Raw genomic sequence first — 9,851 nt, 5'->3', positions numbered from 1 at the left:
CTTTTCTATTTTTCCTATTAAAGTGGATAACTTCACATTTCTCCACATTATGTTCCATTTGCCATGTTCTTGCCCACTCACTTAATTCCCTGGTTTTCCTCTCTCGTCATTCTTAAATAGTAGAGTGATGTGCACAATTTTCCAATCTGAAGGAAGGGTTCCTGAATCTAATGAACTTTAGAAGATTATAGTTGGGGTGCCTGCAATGTGCCCACCTACTTCCTTTAAAACCCTGGGATGGAAAACATCTGGTCCTACGGATTTGTCACTCTTTAGTGCCATTATTTTCTTCATTACTGTTATTTTACTTACGTTAATTTTATTCAGTCCCTGTCCCTGATTCAATATTAGATTCCTTGGGATTTCTTGCATGCTATCCTCTTCCTCTACTGTAAATACCGACACAAAATAATTATTCAATATGTCCACCACTTCCTTATTATAACCGTTTTCACTTTTTATGGGGCCAATATTGCACCTGACTATCCTCTTTCTCCTGATGTAACTGTAAAGATTATCGGTATTGATTTCGATATCTCCTGCAATTTTCTTTTCATATTCCCTTTTAGTAGTTCTTACTATCTGTTTTGTGACCCTTTGCTCAACCATGATCTTATTGAATGATGGAGCAGGCTCGAGGGGCCAAATGGCCTACACTTGCTCATATTTCTTATGTTCTTATGTTGCTGTTCTGTATATCTTTCCCATTCGCCAGGATCTGCTATTTTTTGCATTTTTGCGTGCTTTTTCCTTTAGTTTTATGCTGTCACTTACCTCTTTAGTCGTCCATGGCATTTTTTTAAGCATATAGAGTTCTTGCCCCTTAATGATATAAACTTTTTCTGTATCACATTAAATTCCTTTTTGAACATCTCCCACTGATCTTGTGTCGTTTCACCCATTAACAGATTTGCCCAGTTTACTGTGGACAGTCTCTGTCTCAGCCTGTTGAAGTCAGTCTTACCTAAATCTAGAGTCTTAGTAGCTGTTTCACATTTCTCCCTTTCAAACACGACATTGAACTCGATCATGTTATGATCACTAGTGGATAAATGTTCATGCTGTTGGCTAAATCTGGCCCATTACTCATTAGTAAATCTAATATGGCTTGCCCCCTTGTTGTCTCTTGGACATATTGTTGCAGAAAACTATCCTGGTTGCACTCATAAATTCATTGCCTTTCTGACAGGTGCTAGTCTGCTTATCCCAATCTATATGAACGTTAAAATCCCCCATTAAAACCACTCTGCCTTTACTGCACACTTGTCTAATCTCTATATTTATACAATCTAGCACTTCACAGCTGCTACCAGGGAGGCCTATACACAACTCCCACTACAGCCTTCGATTCTTTCTTATTTCCAAATTCGTCCACTTCTTGCTTACCTCCCTTTAAATCCTCTCTTATCATTGAAGTGATTTCATCCTTATTCACTAAGGCTACTCCTCCCCCTCTCCCATTTTCCTTATCTTTCCTGTAGACCTTATAAGCTGGTGTATTTAGTTCCAGTTCTGGCTGTCTTACAGCCATGTCTCGCTAATGGTTACCATGCTATATGCTCCAATTTGAATTTGTGCCTGCAGTTCATTCAATTTATTCTTTATACTCCATGCGTTTGTATAAAGAACGCGTATTTGGGCCACACTCCCTAACCTGTCCTTCAGCGCTAATGATTAACTCACGTTTCTTATTTCTCTCCTGGTTTAATCGCTTTACATCTTTTAGTTTTTCCTTTACCTGCAGTGTCTAAAGCACAATTTCTGACTGTTGCCACTTGCATTTGTGGTAGGTTCAATGTTGAGGGGTTTATCTACAAATGTAGACAGACAGCTTGGACTGAAATCATCCTGAAAAGCGGGTGGTTAGTTTGTATGATTCTCCGATATCGGCATTATTCAATACATTAATACAGAATGTGATAAACTATAGAAAGCATGGATTGGACACACCACTGGAGGGTTCGATACATGGATCAGAACAGCACCATTCATTGAGGCCCAGAGATACACGTTTTGATTGAGTGAACTTTTTTTTTGTTCATTCTTGTCAGATCAATTCCAGCGCCAAAGATCACTTTGCGCTACTACACTTGATCTTAGCCAAAAGGCCGAGAGGGGAAGCTGCACCGTTCCTGGAAACACTGCAATACCAGGTCGATGCGTGGAGTGGACGGAGCAAGCCCCTGTTCCATCTCCCTGTTCCAAAAAACAATTTAATATTTGGTCCCCAGATAGGGGATATTAAACTGATAAGAACAGATACTACACTTGATCTCAGCCAAGTGAACTGCTTTGCTTGATGTCAGCATTAATGGCGAGTGAGTGCGGGGGGAGAGTGTCAACTTTCACTGATGTAAGAGAAGCAAACCTGTAGCTTTGGGCATGATAATAATGTAGGGGCGGGGTGGAGGGTGCGGAAGATCACAGAACGCGTAGGAATGTCTGATTTCAACAGGCAAAGGTCATTATCATTTTGCTTCCGGGTTTCGTGTCACCAATGCCTGTGTGCAGGCGTGCTATGCCCCCACATGACACGATTTCACCTGGACTATTTAAACGGCCAACGCACAGATGGAATTTAGAAGAGTTGGGAGGATGTCAAAAGAGAGCAAAAAATGGATCAGGACAGTCCCGCCTCAATGACAGGTCACTTGATATATTGCTGGGTGCAGTAAGGAGCAGTGAGGAGATCCTGTACCCCTGCAGTGGCAAGAAAAAACCTGCTGCTGTGACCAAGAAGGGGATAGCCCTGGAGGTCAACAGCAGGAGTATTGTGCCCTGTACCTGGGTCCAGTGCAGGAAGCAGTTTAATGACCTAACCTGATCAGGAAATGTGAGCATAGTAGCAGATTCACCAACACCCTGTGGGGTGCAATTTCGGCCCCCTTGAGTTTTACAAGTGTTCCTTTACTCATTACTCTTTCAAGCCACCTTGGCTCAATTGGTAGCACATCCACCTGAGTCCGAAGGTTGTTGGTCCCACTGCAGGAATTGAGCACACAATCTAGGCCGACACTCCGATGTACTAACGAGGGAGTGGCAGAGGTCCCATCTTTTGGATGAGATGTTGCTTTATCTATTTCTTCTGGTGGTTTAGAAGGTCCCATCATAGTACTGAAATATAGTAAGGAATTCAGAAGAATGAGAGGTGATCTTATTGAAATGTATAAGATTATGAGGGGGCTTGACAAGGTAGATGCAGAGAGGATGTTTCGACTGATGGGGGAGACTAGAACTAGAGGGCATAATCTTAGAATAAGGGGCCGCCCATTTAAAACTGAGATGAGGAGGAATTTCTTCTCCCTGAGGGTTGTAAATCTGTGGAATTCGCTGCCTCAGAGAGCTGTGGAAGCTGGGACATTGAATAAACTTAAGACAAAGATAGACAGTTTCTTAACCGATAAGGGAATAAGAGGTTATGGGGTAGGGAAGTGGACCTGAGTCCATGATCGGATCAGCCATGATCGTGTTAAATGGCGGAGCAGGCTCGAGGGGCCAAATGGCCGACTCCAACTCCTATTTCTTATGTTCTTACGCTCCTGGTGTCCTGACCCAAGATTCCTCCCTCGACCAACATCAACAAATTGACTGCTGTGTTTGCCTACAGTGATTGCACTTTAAAGGACGTCATTGTGTGTGCAGCACTTTGGGATGGCCAAAAGTTGCAATGTGGTTCTATATCATTACTACCTTTTAATTCCATCCATCACTAGGTCATCCAGTAGGTTTTAGGCTGCAAGAGGAGATTGGGAGCTTATTAAAGCCTGGAGCACAGAGTGAAAGTAGAATGATTGAATTAACTCAAGGCATCCCCCATTCCAGCATAAACCTGACAATTTGTATATTAGATGGCAGATTATCAGGGCAAAGTTACAGATAACCGTGACAGGACTGGTATCTGCCGAACTCCAAGTTGGTGGTCGCTGGGAGTACCGAAAGGTTTAAAAACAAATGACTCATCGGAAGGTCACATGCTTCCCTCTGACTCATTTATACATCTGGTTCAGCAAGTGCCTGAAATTCTGCAAACACTGGGGGGAGACATCCAGGCCACAATAGCGACTTGGGAGAGAGTTGCACTGGCTCGGTGCAAAGCTTAGATTTGTGTAGGACTACTCTGATCATGATCTTACAAGGAACCTTGGCCAGCCTTATCTGTCCAAAGGTCTATGTGGCTTTGGATTATTCAGATTTCTAGAACAGGAGGTGGGCTTTCTCTGCAGCTGGTCAGCCAAGGCTATAATATATGATCACTGGGCAAAACTACATATTAACGTTAGTGGTGGTGACAATTAGGCATGGACTTTCTTCAGGATTTCCCTGTTTCCACTTTTCAGCCATCTTTGCCGCCCATCTTCCTCAGTTTGGATTGGATAAAATTAACCAAAGGAGCTGAGTTTTGAAATTGAAAAGCTGAGAGATCAAGGTCCATCGTTTATGTCATGTTTGTAACCTTCACATAACTGTAACCAATATGTAACAACACTGTACACTGTATACAACTGTGAAATGCACACCTTGACCACAGGGGATGAACTTGTGGGAGACACTCCTCACCTGGTCAGCCAGGTATTTAAAAGGAGGTTCCACGCAGGCTCAGCACTCCTTGGTCCTGGGAATAAAGGTGCAGGTCATGTAGTGACCTTGTCTGCAGTACATGCCTCGTGTGACTTTATAGTACAATTCAGGATGCCACAAAGGCTGAAAATAGCAAAAGGGGAGACAAAGCAAAGGAGGAGGCTTGGATTTTAAAGGCCTGAAGATTGTACAAAGACAGGAAGACTGGTGGATGTAATGAGTTCCACATTTGTAGTCCAGGAAAAGAGAGAGCTGGACCACAAGCATAAGCAATGAGTTCCGATTTCAACACAGCGCGGATGTAGGAAAAGCCAATTTATTTAGGACACATACTATGGGCACAGAAGGAACAAGAGAGGAAAATGCCGAGGTTGTAGCAGACAAGAGCAGAGAGAATGGTTTAACCAACATGACAATCAATCTTTTGCTAGAGGTTTACTGACCTGATCTTGTCACCACTGAAGACAACACAGAATTTGTCAATCTGAGGGTCAATTCTACCTTTCACATGCACAGTTAACCGGTAGGGTAATATCCACCAGGTCATTAATAAAAACAAGACAAAGAATTAAGACAAGCATGTTCTTTGAGCAGCTGTAGAATTAAGAAGACAAACAACAACAACAACTTATGTTGATACTGTGCCTTAACGTAGTGAAACATTCCAAGGTGCTTCACAGGAGCGTAATCAGACAAAATTAGACACTAAGCATGGTGACCAAAGAGGTAGGTTTTAAGTGGTGTCTTAAAAGAGGAAAGGAGGGAAGAGAGGGGGAGAGGTTTAGGAAGGAAATTCTAGAGCTTAGGCCCTAGGCAGCTGAATGTACGGCCACCGATGGTGGAGAGAAGGAAATCTGGGATGCACAAGAGATTATAACTGGAGCAATGCAGAGTTCTCAAAGGATTGTAGGACTAGAGTTGATTACAGAAATAGTGAGGGTTGAGGCCATGGAGGGATTTAAACACAAGGTTAAGAATGTTAAAATCAAGGCGTTGCTCAACCAGGAGCCAATGTAGATCGGCGAGCACAGAGGTGATGGGCAAGGAGCAGAGGATCGGCGGGAATCGGCGGGTGGCGAGCAGCGCCAATAGCGAGGTCGGGACCCAGGGAAGGTATAGCATGGATCAGCAGCGAGGTCAGGACACGAGGCCAGAATATGCGTGGTCACTAGTAAAGAACCAATGACCAAAGCGTGAACGGCAGGAGAGAGAGCAGAAAGCGCAGGAAAGCAGTGTGCTGGAGCCGGGGGGGGCCTCGGGTACAGGGTCAGTATTTTATGGACAAATTCACAAGCTGCTCAAATGTTAATGTGCTCACTTACCAGGGAGAGAGGACCTGAAGGAGGGAGGGAGGGGTTGAGTAGGAATATGTGTGTGTGTGTGTGCTAGATCCATGCAGCAGAGTCTGGTCTCCAATCGTCTTGGATCCCCTTGCCATTGGACCAAGACCTTGCTCTGTCAAGTTCGTGTGGTAGCTGGTGTGCAAAATAATTCACACACAGGCATCTTTCACCCTTTTAAAATGAAGTTCTGGAGCTGGAATATTAGGACCCTCATGGACAACCCCAACAGCGACAGACTGGAACGTCGTACTGCTATCATTGCCCAGGAACTCAGCTGCTTCGACATCGACATCGCCACCCTGACTGAAACACGTGAGCAGGGGAAGGCCAACTCAAAGACCAAGGTGGTGGATACACCTTCTTCTGGAAAGGCAAACCAGAACACGCCATCTCCATGGGGTTGGCTTCGCCATCAAAAATTAGCTAATTGGGTGTCTAGAGATTCGCCTACAGGATAAACGAATGCCTCATGACCCTTTGGCTCACCCTAACCCGGAACCAGTATGCTACGGTCCTCAGTGCGTATGTCCCAACCCTGGAAACTACGGACGAGGCCAAAGAGGAATTCTACTCCAGCCTTGAACAATCCCTGTCCCGAGTCCCAACAGGCGACAAACCGATCCTCCTTGGCGACTTTAATGCCAGAGTTGAAAGGACACAGACCTCTGGAGAGGGGTGATTGACAGGGAAGAGATAGGGAAAACCAACTCCGATGGTATCCTCCTCTTGATGAAATGCTTAGAACATGTTCTTGCAATAATTAACACCTTGTTTCATCAGAAAGGCAAGTACAAAGCCGCCTGGCAACAACCTCGCTCCAAGCACTGGCATCTGCTAGACTAGGTCATCGTCCGAGCGAGGGATCGCAAGGACGTCTGCATCACCTGCGCCATGACAGGAGCTGACGACTGCTGGACTGACCACCGCCTAATCCGCTCTGATATCTCCATCAACGTTGCCTGAAAATGATGGGGACAACAGAAATGCTGCCGCAAAAAAGATCAACGCTAAAGCACTCAAAGACCCTGCAAAGAAAGCCCTATTCAGCTAATGCCTCACAGCCAACCTGACGATTCCCAATGAACCGGAGCCACAGAGTGTCCATCGTGCCTGGTCTGCCCTCAAGTCTGTTATGTATTTAACCCCTTGTACCCTGCATCACACCTGTCCACCAGAGGGCATACCTGTTGGAGTCCCAAGGAATCCCAGCATCAATTGGTGACGAGGTAACGAACAACTGCGCGAAAATGCAAAGAACAGTCGGCATTCTGGAGAAGTTCTCAGGGGGGGACGATTGGGAGGCCTTCGTGGAGAGACTCGACCAATACTTCGTGGCCAACGAGCTGGAAGGGGACGAGAAAGCGACCAAATGAAAGGCGATTCTCCTAACTGTCTGTGGGGCAACAACCTATGGCCTCATGAAGAATCTCCTGGCCCCGGCTAAACCAACAGGGAAATCCTATGAAGAACTGTGTACGCTGGTCCAGGAGCACCTAAATCCTAAGGAAAGTGTTTTGATGGCGAGATATTGGTTCTACATGTGTCAACGATCGGAGGGCCAGGAAGTGGCGAGCTACGTCGCTGAACTAAGGCGCCTTGCAGGACATTGTGAGTTTGAGGGATTCCTAGAACAAATGCTCAGAGACTTTTTTGTACTGGGCATCAGACATGAGACAATCCTTCGCAAACTGTTGACTGTAGAAACTCCGAATCTGAGTAAAACCATAACAATAGCCCAGGCATTTATGTCCACCAGCGACAACACCAAGCAGATTTCGCAGAACAAAGAAGTTATCAGCCAGTACTGTGCATAAAGTAATGTCGGTTTTGAGCAGAAATGTACATGGCAGAACGTACATGCCGGCTGCTGTGGCCCGACCTCAATTGACCCAGAGTCCGCCATCATCTGTTAATGCGAGACAGTTAACACCCTGTTGGTGCTGCGGGGGTGATCATCGGCCCCATCAATGCTACTTTAAGCACTATGCGTGCAATGGCTGCAGAACAATTGGACACCTCCAACGAATGTGCAGGCAAGCTGCAAACCCTGCAAACCACCACATTGCAGAGGAAGATCGATCCACAGTGGATCAGACGGAATTGGAAACTCGTATGGAGGAGGCACAGGTGTATGGGGTACACACATTCACGACGAAATGCCCACTAATAACGCTGAAAGTTGAACTGAATGGTATTCCAGTGTCTATGGAGCTGGACACGGGGCAAGTCAGTCCATAATGAGTAAAACGGCCTTCGACAGGCTGTGGGGCAACAAGGCACACAGGCCCAAGCTCAGTCCCATTCACACCAAACTAAGGACTTACACAAAGGAACTAATCCCTGTAATTGGCAGTACTGAAGTCAAAGTCTCCTATGATGGAGCAGTACACGAACTCCCGCTGTGGATTGTTTCAGGGGATGGCCCCACGTTGTTTGGTAAAAAGCCGACTGGGGAAAATCCGCTGGAACTGGGATGATATCCGAGCGCTTTCGTCCGTCGAAATACCCTTCGTTATTTGAGCCAGGCATTGGAAGTTTCTCGGGGGCGAAAGTGCAGATCCATTTGGTTCCCGGTACACGACCCATCCACCACAAGGCTCGGCTGGTACTGTACATGATGCGTGAAAAAGTGGAAATCGAGCTAGACAGGCTGCAACGTGATGGCAGCATCGCGCCGGTGGAATTCTCAACGACTGGGCCAGTCCGATTGTTCCGGTACTCAAGGAGGACGGTACGGTTAGAATTTGCGGGGACTATAAAATAACAATTAACCGTTTTTTGCTGCAGGACCAGTACCCGCTACTCAAGGCAGACCTATTTGCGATCCTGGCTGGAGGGAAGACGTTCACCAAGCTGGACCTGACTTCAGCCTACATGACGCAGGAGCTGGAGGAATCTTCGAAAGGCCTCACCTGCATCAACACGCACAAAGGTCTGTTTACCTACAACCGGTGCCCGTTCGGGATTCGGTCGGCCGCAGTGATCTTCCAGCAGAACATGGAGAGCCTGCTAAAGTCAGTTCCTTGCACAGTGGTCTTCCAGGACGACATATTGGTTACAGGTCAGGATACCAAGGAGCACCTGAAGAATCTGGAGAAGGTTCTTAGTCTGTTGAATAGCGTGGGGCTCAGGTTGAAACGCTCGAAGTGTGTTTTCTTGGCACAGGACGGCGAATTCTTAGGAAAGAGAATCGCAGCGGACGGCATCAAACCCACCGACGCCAAGATGGAGGCCATCAAAAACACGCCGCGACCACAGAATGTGATGGAGCTGCAGTCGTTCCTGGGACTTCTTAACTACTTTGGTAATTTCCTACCTGTGTTAAGCACCTTGCTAGAATCCCTACATGCGCGACTGCGCAAGGGATATGACTGGGTATGGAGGAATTCACAAGAAGCTGCCTTTAAGAAAGCCAGAAATTTATTGTGTTCTAACAAACTGCTTGTCCTGTGTAACCCATGTAAACGATTGGTGTTAGCTTGCGATGTGTCATCATACAGGGTTCGGTGTGTGTTACAACAAGCTAATGAATTTTGCAACCAGTTGCGTATGCATCGAGGAGTTTGTCAAAGGCCGAAAGGGCCTACAGAATGGTTGAAAAAGAGGCTCTGGTGAGCTTTTATGGAGTAAAAAAAATGCACCAGTACTTATTTGGCCTCAAGTTCAAGCTTGAAACTGACCACAAGCCGCTCATATTGCTATTCTAGGAGAGCAAAGGGATTAGTACCAATGCCTCTGCCCGCATCCACAGATGGGCGCTCACGTCTGCCACAGACCGGGCACAGAGAACTGCGCAGATGCTCTCAGTTGGCTACCATTGCCCACCACTGGGGTGGAAATGGCACAGCCAGCGGACTTGCTCATGATCATGGAGGCATTTGAGAACGAGAAATGGGTAGAGCTACAGAATACCAAAGGGCAGAAAACGCC

At 46.2% G+C, this 9,851-nt stretch overlaps 1 pseudogene; it reads right to left on the bottom strand.

Moving 5' to 3' along the window:
• Positions 1-2,116: 2,116 nt before the first annotated feature.
• LOC139276647 (U2 spliceosomal RNA) lies at positions 2,117-2,287 on the bottom strand (annotated as a pseudogene).
• Between the last annotated feature and the right edge of the window lie 7,564 nt (positions 2,288-9,851).

This window comes from Pristiophorus japonicus, chromosome 11 (genome assembly GCF_044704955.1).
Source record: "Pristiophorus japonicus isolate sPriJap1 chromosome 11, sPriJap1.hap1, whole genome shotgun sequence".
NCBI lineage: Eukaryota > Metazoa > Chordata > Chondrichthyes > Pristiophoridae > Pristiophorus > Pristiophorus japonicus.
Note: the sequence above shows the minus strand (reverse complement) of the source record. Positions and strands in the feature narration are given on the sequence as shown.